This window comes from Ischnura elegans, chromosome 6 (genome assembly GCF_921293095.1).
Source record: "Ischnura elegans chromosome 6, ioIscEleg1.1, whole genome shotgun sequence".
NCBI classification, from domain to species: Eukaryota; Metazoa; Arthropoda; class Insecta; order Odonata; family Coenagrionidae; genus Ischnura; species Ischnura elegans.
Genome location: NC_060251.1, coordinates 20,050,377 through 20,064,223, shown reverse-complemented (window position 1 = coordinate 20,064,223; position 13,847 = coordinate 20,050,377).

Sequence of the window (13,847 nt, the reverse complement as noted above, 5' to 3'; positions counted from 1 at the left end):
CCGAAGGGGTAGAGGGGGAAGGGGAAAAGGGGGGGTAGGAGGGGGTTGAGAGAGAGAGAGTGGTGTGCAGATTTGGTATGTGCGGAGAATCTTCGGGGGACGAATCTATGTGGTCAAAGAGTTCAGATGGAAGTGCTCTTGGGGATCAGGTTGGTGTGATGGCTAGAGTGTTGGCTTCCCATCCGGTGGGCTCGAGTTCAAATCCTGGTAGTGGCAGAGAATTTTCAGAGACTGCCCGATCCCTGCTTGTAAGTTGTGTGGAGGACATTTCAAGTGCAACACTCCGTCCGTCGGAGGGGACGTTAAGCCGTGGTGCCCTTGGCGCCTTTCGTTAAGAGTAGGCTGATGCCGACGCCGGGTTTCTCTCCACCCTTCCTTCCATATCCTTCCCTCATGGCGCAAATGACCTCAGCTGTCGGTCGCCTCCTCCAAATACCAGGAAGTGCTCTTATTGGTGGACACGATCACCCACACCCATGCTTTAAGATGGGATAAGTTAACAAAAAAATATTGATTCTATCCATGCAGTGGCTTAACAATGAGGCAATGAGGGTGATAGAACCCCCCTCCCCCCCCCCCAAGGGCTCATAGAAATAAAAAAATAGTATACCAGTATTGAAAAATAGTATACTAATATTTAGAAATAGAATAATAATAGTTTCTCTGTTGTGATTATTTCCCGCGGAATCACGAGTGAAATGCAAAATTTTAAGTGCCAAAATTATGTAAAATGTATTTCACGGCGTGTTATTTTTCAAAAATTTTTGCGGACTCCCGCCTATCACCCACCGCCCCCACGGTCCCCTTCAAAAGCATATTCCTAGTTACGCCACTGCTTCTCACACTAATTGGGCAAGTCACTAATAATGTATTCATACTAAATCTTGTAAATGTATCTATAAATTTCTATTCAGTCTAATTTCTTGCAATTGAAAATTCTCTATTGCAAAACTTGGTAATAAATTGATAGCTTTGCGCTAATCGCAGCGCTGTGCGTTTGAAAAAAAATAAAAAAAATAGATTGAAATCGGAGCAAAGTAGCAACATATACCCTGCTTTCTTGGGACGGAATGTGGCCAACTTTGGGTAACCTTCTTGGTTACCATATAGCTAAGTCCCATAATTTTTTTTCACATGATCAAAAAATTCTCAAGCATCTTTTTTTTAATCAAAGCATGTGATAAAAACAAATGTAATAGGTACATGTGCGTATTTATTCAGTTAGTTCTTATGTAATGCTTCATGGCAATTTCCACCTCATTCGGGAAAAATAGCTTATTCCTTTGTTATCTGTGGGCTCTTTGAATGAAAAGATTACTGAAACATATAAAATGCTCCATTATTATTATTGTTATGGGGCAATATGTTTTTTTGTTTCAGAAGTACTCGCGTTTGTGATAAAAACGACTGGTGAAAAGAATGTAATGAACAAGAGAAAGTATTAGGAATCACGTGATTATTGGATAATATTATTTTTTATATACTTGAGGTAAAAAAATCAATTTTTCACTTCTGCTTATTCTTATCTTTCCTCTAGGTCCACCACGTTTTAGCCTCTAACTCTTCATAAATACCTTACGCTGGTTACTTGTTTTCATTTACAAAACAGATCAGCAAAAAGTCACGGTTGGGACCATAATAAATTCACACATAAACCTCAGATGGACACCATAAATTGCAGGTCACGGATCAGATTCTTCTTTCTTAAATTTTAAAACCTGAATTTAGGTTTAAATTATTTAAGATAGCAGCACAAACCCTGCTACGTTTGCATGTGTAATCCTTTATTTTATCCCTTGAATGAAGTATCATAACACTTTTTTTCCCATTTCCAGTCGCATGAAACAGTTTATACGCAGGGCAATAAATATGTCACATCAAGCATTTGTTGGTTTCATATCTTACTATTATCAGGTTGGCCTGTAGTTTTAGAGAAGGTGTCTGCTCTTTGACGTCTTCTCGATTTTCTCTCTCGTAATCCTCTTCCACTTCAGGCGAATATTCCTTATGTTGCGGAGGGTGACCCAAGTCCAGAGCTGAATCCATTAACGGTAAAGGATTAATTTGGCAATGGTGGAGTAACATATCTTAGATTTTAACAACGGAGCCGTAGTCATTCGAAAGGGAATGTGGTAAGGGATCCCTTGAGTTGCGAAGCCGACCGCAGAGGTTGGCTCATTGCTCTGATTGTTCTCTCTGCGAAACAGTAAACAATTCCTCTCAAATTAAGGGTTCAAAACAATATCATTCACCGCGATACACACAGCTATTAGCAAATTGGAATGGAACAAATATTTAAGTTAAGTATCCCCCATTTAAGTTCTTCATTTTATTGCATAATAAGAGAAGGGGGAATATTACAGCATGAATAGTTTGAAGGACAGCGGCTGAGGAAGCCATGCAGAATGACGGGTAATCCTGTCCTCATTTGGCCAGACGCTATGCAAGATTTTTTAGAGTAGTGCACATAATGGACAAAAATCATGCGCTTAAAAATGCCGGCAAAATATTTCAACGTAAGGATAAAATTTTGGTAAAAAGTATTGGATAGGGAAATATTTCCAGACAACTGCCTCAGTAATTTTAATGTCACGATTCTGTGCTTTACATAATGGAGGGCAACCTTTGCGCCCACATTATGATGTTTTGCAAATACACATGAATTAAGTAACACACAGGAGGGACATAATGAACGCTATTCATCGTGAAGATAATGGATGTTCTTCGATATTTATTTTTTTCCACGCATCATTCACAAATGTGACGATATGAAATGGACTCAACAAATTTTTCAGCAAAACATGATTCAGTAATGAACCAGCAAAGATTTCTTTCTTAATGCTTCTTCTCTATAATTTTTTCCTGCTTCCCTCCCTTGAAGAATTGTGCCTGATTAATTCGTGACACGAATCAAGGTCTGCCCGCGGCATCCGTTTCGCTAGCGTCGTGCGAGTCCTTTCATAAAAAAAACTATCGCAAATCCTGTTTACCTGCTCTCCATAAGGTAATTATTTCTCTTACTTCATATAACTGGATCATTTTGAATAATCATATTTGCCTTCGCTATATTTTTAGAATTGATTTAAAACCATACAAGAAATGGATTTTAAAATATCAGGACGTTAATTTTTAGAGATATGGGATAGGGAACTATTAGCGCAAAGAGTTAAGTTTGATAGTCTTGACAAACCTTACAGTAGCACGCGGGGCGAGGAAAAGACGCGCATGGGATTTGGATGGATACGTATAATTTAGTGCCCCAAATGTCATATATATGGCCATTTTAGCGGAAAGGAAGTTTTACAAACATATAGAGGGTACTGATTTCAAGTAATGCAAAGGAAATTAAAGAAAACATGGTAACAATTTATGATTATAAAATAACTGTTTCTCATCAAATTATTCATCATCTCCTATCAGTGGCGTAGCTGGGGGGTCCGAATCCCCCGAAATATATAAGAACAATTATTTTCCTTCATCAAAGAAAACAAAATATTGAAAACACATGAATTTAAAAAATATTTATTTAAAAAATGAAGTTTTTCGATTAAAAAAGTGTTAAAATTAGTTTAAAACCCTCAACTTAGTAACGAAATTATTGGCTATTATGCGATGCTTTCTTAAAATGATGTGCAATTGAAAACAGAGTAATTTAGGCTACTTGCCTTATTTTATTGAATTTTGTTATTCTCTTCCTATTGTTTTAGATGAGCAGTAAGTACATCTACCACCTTCATATTTTTATCACCGTTTTCTGGTATGCGCAATATATCCTGTACACGGAGACGCAGCGACAATCTAATATTTTGCTGGCACTCATCTTCGAAATCCAGGCATTCCCCTTCGCTTTAAATGCAAAGGATTTTCAGAAAAAGCCATCTTTCAGGATCATTTATGATGAAATTAATTCATTGGAACAAATGAATTCATAGCTACTCATGCAGCTATTATTTTCGAAGGAGGACGAGTACACGCCTTTGTTTACAAGGCAGCGATCACCAATAGAAACTATCGTATGATTCCATCAGGAGCCATTTGTGGACTGAATCAGAGAGAAATACGTACGAGGCCTGGGGCCGAAATAAATTGTAGTACCATCCATCATCAAACTTTCATTCCTGCAACTGTGGTGGGCAAAAAAATGTAGCAAAAATATCAATTTAAACGGTAAAATAGAGCAAGTAATGTCTCTAAAGCTCCACGGACACAAAATGTAACACGGTAGCAAACGCGGGCGGGGATTCGACCACAATGAGATAAAATTTAATAATCTGATACGGCTTGATTCTTAAAGAGAGCAACCAGCAAATTGTTCACAAATAATGGACGAAAAGAAGGGTCTATCGTAGAATGTCGCAGTGTGCTTCAAAATGATTCTCATCCGTAATGGCGTGGAATTTTAATTTTCAAACGGGCAATTCCCGCCCACGCTTGTTATCGCGAATTAAGGAATGTTTTGGAAAACCAATTGGTCCAGCAAAACTAAAAAATGCTGATAAAAACAGCAAGTAAGTAACTAAAAGATAGTGTGTAATAACTTGGCGAAGGAATTTATGATCAATTTATGAATGACTAGTCTAAATTGTATTTCATAAAACATGTATTTATATTTTCGAGTAAGTGACGGAACCAATTGATAAGAAAAGTAAGCAGAGCTTAAAAATTAGAGTGTATAATTAATATTGTCAGCTTGGGAAGCAAGGTGATGTAATTATATGAGAAATTGATAAATTATTACACAAGTAAAAGTTTTCTGATATTTTTATCACAGAAAATCCATAGCAATATAAGTGGTAAACTAATTGTTTCACAGATATTTTACTGTACGTTGACAATCCACATAAAACCCATAAATTAGGCGGTGAAATTTTATGTGCTCTATAATGCAAGATTTTAATTGGTAAATTTTTAAGTGAATACGTATAATTGGTCAGTGATCTGGTATCTAATGGACGTTATAGAAATGTAAATTACGAGCGGGGTGATGATGCGGAAGACTCGAGGGATCGGATGGAGCAAGGAGCTAATGCGGTGGGAGAGTGAGCGGGGCGATGTGATTGAAATCGGTGTCAGTTTGCGTTCGTGTGTTTCGGTGGGAATCGCAGAGCAGGGGGGAGAGAGTGGAGGGGGGAGAAGAAGAAGTTTTGCTGCCATGGGTGCTCTGCGAGAAATACGTGCGCCTGAGCGGTGGGTGAGGGGTGGAGGGAGGGAAGGAGGTGGGGAGGGCAAGGTGGGAGAAGAAAGAGAAAGTCCACCCATCCCACTCTTCTTACATGGGAAGGACTGTTGTGATGCTCCGGTGCTCCCGCGGGGGGAGGGGGAGTTAGTTTTTTTTCAAGTTCCCCACACCCCCCCCCCCCTTAACTTTACCGCTGCTCAACGAACGAAAGGAGTTGGCGCATCTTCCTCAGAGGAGAGGAGAGGGAGAGGTTAGACAATTGAGTACCTTTTCGTCCGCCTTGAGGAAGCGGGAAGCCGTGGTTGGTCAGTGGGTCGGTGTATTTGGTCGATAAAGGAGAGTTTGGTTCGAGTGCTGGCTACTCTTCCCTCTACTTTATGATAATACGAGGGTGATTTGAAAAGTTCTCGGAATGGAATAGAAAAAATGTTATCACATCACTGAAACTTATTTTATTTTTAAATATAATCTCCTTGTAGATTGCTACATTTGGTCCAACCATATTCTAGTACCTTGATACCATCTAGAAAATTCTTCCTTAGGCCTCCAAAATAGCTGTAAACTCCGGCCATCAGTTCTTCATTTGAAGTAGATTATTTTATCCACCAGGTCCACCATGAAAAAATTTCAGTTTTGGGAAGAGATGGAAGTCCGACGGAGGCACATCAGGTGAATAAAGCGGAAGTGGCAACAATTAATACCATAGTTCGTGTTAATTTGTCATGGCATCAGAACATGTGTTCAAGTGCGCATTGTATTGATGGAAGATGACTTTGTTCCTTGCTAAACCTGGCCTTTTTCGCACATATTTTGTTGCAATTAGTCCAAGAAGTTAGCATAGTATTCTCTAGTAATTGTTTGCCTAGTGGAGAGACAATATATAAACAGAATCCCCTTCACATCCCAGAACACTGATGCCATGACCTTTCCAGTCGAAAGAATTGTCTTTGCTTTCTCTGGTGATGTATAATCATAATGTTTCCATATTGGGCATTGGGCTGCTGATCCTAGTGCCCCGGGTTCAATACTCAGGTACCTTAGCTTTCATGCAGCTTTAATGTGACTTAAATTACAGAATTAATAGCATAAGTTTGTTAATTAATCAATAAGTTGTCAAGTGATGATCCCATTTTTTGTGTTAACGTGAATGACAAGTAATGAAACACCAATAATCTACTTTCTTTTGCCAAAACTTCAAGTATTTTCTTTCATGAGTCGACATTACTCGTATCGCTATGAGAGCCATCCTTTAAAATGCTGACTTTATTTTTATGGAAAAAATTATGGAAAATATAGTATGGTTAGGGAACTGAATGGAAATTGGTCGGTTAAACACAGAATTAGTGGATATTTTAGATGCTCAAGAAAACGCAATATTTCCACTTAATTTATCTGTGCAACCTCCAAAAACGTTACCGGTGTTGAGTGAGATCTTTTCGTCTTGAGAGATAGTTTAAAACAATGTCATTATGACTGGAAAAGGACTGGAAACATATTGAGCAGAGAGAAAAAACTTATCAATGTCGTATGATAAGTTTTATCGCATGGTGGATTGAAAAGAAAGAGACGGGAATAGTTACAAGAGTGAATAACTTCGTTTAGGCGCGCTAAACATTCTCCAGTACTTTATCCACATGAGGAATTCCACCTAGAGAACAATGCTCTCATGCGATCAGATACAATGCAGAGTCGTAATGGGCCTCTTCCCCTCAGGCTTCCTTGCCTCAAAGCGCTTCGCATTTCCAACGGACTCAATTGAAATGCCGTTCCGAGCGTAGTCCGTGACAACGAACTTCACTGTGCAATTCAGTGGAGGACGGCTTTACAACTTACACTGCAGAAAAGGAGAGAGAGAGGTGAATAAATGAGAAAAAAATGACATGGAAGCGTCAGTGTGTAGACATTTTCACTATCTTGGTGTCTAAATATTACACTCTCTTTCAGGACGAAATAAGTACCTTTTCTCTCCATGGTTATAAGACTTTGCTGTCGCTTTTCTCAAAAATTGGTATTTTTCTTGCATTTTTTTAGCAGAAAATGCAGTAAAATTATCCTATCTATATTTTTCCCTGTTATTCACTCCATTGTAGCTGGTCATGCGATGAGTCATGCGTAATTTTTACGATATACAATTAAGTTTTGTTTGAATTTTATTCGTTAAGTCGATTTTAAACATCGCAGCTTTTCCTTGGTGATGTTGCAATGCACCAAATTAGCCTTAAATAAAAAAATCAACAAAAAATTAGTTTTGAATTCCCTTTTTTCTTAACGGTATGTAATTTTTACCATAAAATACAAAATTTTGGATATGTCAACGTAATTTAAAAACTGAATTTATACCTGAAATGACAATTTTTAGTACATCAGGTAAGATATAGTTTGCAAAAATATATTATTGACTCGTATCAATATTCTTGGAGTATTGACTCAGTTAATATGTTGCGTTTTTAATTAGCAGATATTTCTGGACGATAATTGGCGCGAAAATCTAATTTTTCACCTTTATAATTTATTTCTTTTTCGAAGACAACAAGACTAATATTCAACATTTCCACGAGACAGTAATAGCCATCCAATCCTTCCTCAGTCTCAACGAGATTGACATGATCTAGGGTCAAGGCCGACTGAGAGTAGGTGGAGAGTATGATAGATGGGGGCTAGAGAAGATCTTTAAGCCTCAGATTTGGCATTGATGCAGTGCTTCGAAGAGCGAAATATCGGAGAAAGATGATATAGTCATAAATTTTACTAGTAGATGAAAAAATGAGTCAATAAAATCAGCAAACATACTTTGATTAGTCATGAGTTAGTGTTTTTGCTCTAATAACACTAATATGAGAATCAACATCGCATTATTTGAGCTGAATATCTTAGCATATATTTTTGAAAGCTATGGCCCTGATGTAAATATTAAAACTAGCAGTGCGAATTATTGTCGTCAATCACTGATTATATTCTGAAAAATTGTAAGTAGTTTAAATTCCCATTCTATTACATTCATAAACTGTTTTATTGCACCAGCTAGTAAGTTTTCTTGAACATAAAAAGTTTTCCTACTATGGAATTGCATAATAAATACATTAACTCCTATTGCTTGAATCCTATAAGCTACGATGTGATTAAGTGTCAGTTTGATCGAGTTTATTTAAGGCTATTTATTTATTCCAAGTAGTAAAAATCTCTAGCTCAAATTTGATGGATATTCGTATTCTCTTTCGACGGAACCTCAATCCGAACTAGCATCTATCATTCTTATTCTTGTTATCATTGGTCTAGAGCAGCGATAATATGCAACTTGAGTCTGAAATCCGTTCACCGTACCTTTTTTTGGGGAATAGATAATCAAAGCAACCAAAGACAAAATAAATATCTTATCGGGTCCAGCTCTTTATTTTGGATTTGGTGAAAAAAGGTGTTGTAGAAAAAATCACCTTGGTCTACATTTCAAGTTCATATGGGTGAGATAAATTTATCTGTATATGCTTCGTTCTCAGAATGCAGTTGTGGGCTCCACGACCATGCCTAAGACTGTGCTACGTTGTTTGAGAAAGTTTCTCTGGTTTGAGTAGCATCTTGATTATCAACACCTCTGGTAACTCTTCGGTTCAAAAGCCTCCCATCTTTTCATTTCTGCTGCATTTATCGCATATCTCATTTCCGTATTGGATACTTCAGATTTCTTTTGGTAAAATACTACTTCCCTACTTTCAGATATAAATTTAAAGCAGTGAAATGCTATTTATACTTTCCCAACAGACGATGGATTTTTTTGATAAAAATGGCCTTTCCTGTTTACTACTCTGATGATTACTTCTCTCTCATTATTGCCATTGCTAGTTACTTTTTCTAAAACATAGCAGAAAACTTAATCTACATCCGCCTTCTACATACCCTGCGACGCACTTAATAGCTTCATATTTTCTGGTACAAATCATTATTCTGTTATTGATTTAATTGCTGATCGTTGCACCTTAATATTTTTTCTTTAAGCTTCTCAAGTAATATTCGCGACCAATTCCTGCGTGCCAATGAAGAGCAATCTTCTTCGTTCACCATCTTTGATGATTCTATTATGAATATCAAAACGATTGCTTATTGCGCAACTAATGTTGGAATTTTATAGTAATTTCCAGGTACCCAGGTGCTCAATATTGTGAAATGAACAGTAAAGTGAGCTAGCCCACGAAAATAATTAATTTTCGTCCATACGTGTTACCGAAGTTTTCGTGCCATATTAGAATTAATTTGCTTCACTCACCTTGGTCATTCACGAGTGCTTTGAAGAAACACAGCATGCTGTTTCAGCGTAAGGTTTAAGGATGCTATTCTGGTTTTAAGTAAACCTCCTAAATAACGTAGGTATAAATAGAAAATTCTCGGCACTAAATGGAGTGCCAGGATATTCTTCTATGGAAAAATTCTACAAGATTTGTTTGCAGAAAGTAAAACTTATCAGTGACGTTTTTAATCAGGGCAAGTTTTTTTTAAATTTTAGGAGAAAGTGCTAATCCCTTTTCAATCCTTTCATTTCCTTCTCCATTTAGATTGTAAATAATTGATAAAAGAATGATTTGCATAGTGATTAATCAGCATCCTTATTAACGTTTCGACCGGTTTGTGTTTCACCAGGATAAAGATTCGACCAGCAGCAAACTACATAGGTGTAAGGCTATCGCTCTTATCGCGCAGTATCACGCGCCAAGGCGCAGACTCCCAATTGACCGCCGCGGCGCGTCGTCGCAATCAGACTTGCGAATCATGGAGTGTTATCGTCAAAATTCCGGGCTTCACGCTCTAAATACTGGGACGCATGTGAACCGGCGTTTGAGAATAAGCATCAGCGCCATAAATAGGTCGAAATAACCTATGTATGTGGGGATGGTGGACCAGGGCGGAAGAGCGGAAACAGTCATTGACCGCACGAGTGTACTTTTGCAATCGGAGTCGGATTTTCAACTTAAGCGTGCATAAAAGATAATTTCACTCACGATTTTACTGAGTGAATTAATTTTATTTCGCAGCTACCCATTTCTAAAAATATATAACACAAATTTAAAATAAGTAAATGGGAAATGTTGGTAAATGAAAAGACATTATGATGCATGACACCATGTGCACTTGAACTTTATTACTTTAGGTATATTGTTTTTAACTGTATGCAATATACTTCAAGACAAGGGCATGGAAAAATGTTCACGAGATTTATAATGATTTGATGACTGCACTAATAAATTTTTTCACAAATCATTTTTGAAAATTGCCAGTCATTATTCCGATATGTTCCGCTAGATACAGCCTGAAAACACCCTCTATATAAATAGACGATTGTCAATTACTTACATATATTTGAAGGTCAGGGCCTTAGAAGACATATTGACAAGATCATTGGGAAGATGGATTAACAGACGAATTTCTAATTAGGGAAATGAATATATGGTGAGCTTATCACCCTTAAAATAGTACGGATTTTATATTGATTCTATGGCTTAAAATCGTTCCTAAAGCTTGAGAAAAAATGATCTCTTTGCTATCTGTCTGTGGTAAGATAGTTGAGCAAAACATATTCTGTTGCACCACATTTCGTAGGCCTCTATCCTTGCTTTCTCGGCTGCTGTCATTGTCCTTGCCTCACTTCGATATAGGAGTATACTTCAAATGTAGGTTTTTATAAATTGTTTCCTTACTTCCTTATTTAAGATTCCCGCTCTAACCAGGTCTCTCTGTTGGTGGAATGCTTTATTCCCTTAGGCTATGCTGTTGATTAATCAATTCTTGCTTCTCCCATCGCTACTTATTCACAAATAACTGAATTCAAGATGGTATAGTCTATCGAATTCAAAACTTTTCAGATCTATTCCTCGCGAGTGTAAAACTCTAATGCAATATTCGGATCGCTCCGCGGCCATTTTTGAAAACCGATTAAAAAGCGAGTGAAGTGGCAGAGAAAATCGAACTGCTACGAAACGGATTGGGGCCTCATCTACGCAGTACTCTCGGAGTAGACTTTTCCTGCCTCAGAATAATCTACTGCGCAACGACATAATCTCTCGCTAGGACTGTAGCACTTCCCACCACCGGTTGTGTTACAAGTTGGGAATTACGGTACTTCTTACTTGCCCACCTACATCCCCATATCTCCTTTCCATCTCTTTCGTCGATTGAAATAAACCGTGGGGGCGCTATAGTATCATAGGTACATGTTTGTTTATAAAACATTAAACTTATTTTTTTTGCGAAGTGGTAGTTTTCCAGCAATTTCTGGAACCAAACATGGGTATAACTTACGTAGGAATGTTAATTTTCTAGTTCCTAAGCCTAATCTTTCTTTATTTAAAAGATCGTTTCTTATTTGGGGCCAAAGATTTTTAATAAATTACCTTGTTCGATCAAAGAGTTAAAGAGTATAAATAATTTTTGTAAAAAGGCCAAAGATTGGTTGTTATCTCATGATAATATATATGTTCTTTTTTGATGTTTGTGAATACATACATATTATTATATATTATTTTATATACTATTATTTTTATATTTTAGTGAAAGGAGAAAAAAGAAATTTATTTGGTTCTGTCCATATACTATACTTTGCTCTTGTTTATTGTAAGCTATTGTCACATATATGTTTCATGAGGATGATGTTGAAAAAATTATATATACTTTCTTTTTGTTTTCTGGCCTGCCTTGAATTTAATTTTTAAGATGGTGGCTTCCATGCTGGTTTATTTATTTTAACCATTGAAGCTACCTAAAGCTCCATTAATTTTGTGTTGTCAAAAAAAGTGTACATTCAAGGTTGGAGTAATGAATTCATTCATTCATTCATATGGAACTTGGTCTTCCAACTATGCTGGTGCGATGCGAACGAGAAAATGTTTGTGAGCCACCTGTATTGATCCAGTGGTGGAACAGTCTCGAGTGTATGGTGTTGGAATCAGTTGTAGATGCCTTAGCATTTCAATTAACGTACGAGCACATACTGCGGTTATAAGTCGAAAGAGCATTACATATGGGGTAGGGAGTAGTGGAATACAACCTCGAGACTGCGTTTATAACTCTGAGACTTTTCTATTATGTCCCTAAAGAGGGTGACAGTGAAGGAAAAAAATATGATTGAGTTGGCGCGCCGACGCAAATGTGTGCCCGAATCGTCAAACCTAAAAAAATAGCCAAAATCCTAAAAACCAAAGGCATATTTTTTCCTGTTTTTGGCCAAATTTGAAGTGATTCAGCCCTCTGTGTGTTAATAAAAACGAAGACAAAGTGAAGAGATGGTAAGGATGCATGAAGGAGTCATACAACGGGAAAAAGTCAGATAAAAATTATCAAAGACGTAAGTGAAGTAGAAAGGAGGACGAAGGAGCCAGCATTTTAAGAGCGGAATTCGACGATAGAGTAAGAGACCTGCGCAAGAAAAAGGCCCAAGAATTTGATGATATTCCAGTAGGGCTCATCGAAAGTGCAGTAGAGAAGGCTTTAACTCATCGTCATAAGTGGTCGTGAATCCTAAGATTAATTTGACGCAGCACTCCATTCCGCTAGTCTTTTCATAGAGACGTATTTCTTCTCTTTTACATCCTTAATAACCTGTTCTATGTAACTCACTCGAGGCCGTCTTAAGATTACTTCTTAGAAGGACTACCAAAAGGGAGGAAGAGGCAGGGACGGTCCCGGATGAGTTACATAGGGTAGGTCATAAAGGAGGTAAAAGAGAAGAAATACGTCACTTTGAAAATTCCAGCGGATAAAAGAAGAAAACGAATAGCCACGTCAAACCAATCTTGGGAATATGACAACGCATCCAAGTTAGAGATTGGAGTGGAGGAAATACGGATTGAAGGATCTTTCGCTGTCATCAATGCAACGCGATCAACCAATACTCACGCCGGGTAATATAAGTATTAATTAATTAGCATTAATTTGACCCCAGACCGGATGTTGTGAACTGGGTCTTTCTTCATAATTGGTTTCTGGGAAGTTATATATGGTTATGTTATGGCATGGACTCAATCGAATTAAGAAGGTAATGTGGAAAAAGTTAAGGGCGTTTTCAGGTACTCTGTGAATAAGGGATGGTTGAGGGGATAGAGCCATATTGGTTGGTTAGGAGTTCATTATCGGTTTCCACAAAATATTTATGAAATATCTTTACATGTATCTTTTAGTAATATCGCAGCGGAGTTATGATCAAGTCTCGGCAGATCTGGTTGTGAATTAGAGACCAATGTAGATACTCTATTACAAGCATAGGGTGGCTTCCTATTATTTTTTATTGCCTAAATGGAAAGATTATTACTCACGGAGCATATATTTCACCCTTTTTTATTTTTTATGACGATATCTACTTTTCGCGATTAAATGAAAAGTGAAAATTGTCAAGCGTGCGAAAACGCGACGGCTAAGTATGAATGCTGGGAAAAGCCCGTGTGACGTCTGGCGGTTGCTGTGTGAGGCCACCTGGGTGTGAGGCTATGAACGTCGCCTACGATGAAGGCTGCTTGCTGCCGAGCATGGCGGTAGCGTGGAGCACCTACCCTGCTAGCAGGTAGCGATTGGCTTAAATAAGGACTATTAATACCTAATAAAACGAAGGAACCTTTCCGACCATAGGCAGTTTTAACAGGTGATTATTAATAAATGTTTCCCTGAGCTCTGTGCCTCATGCATGCATTGG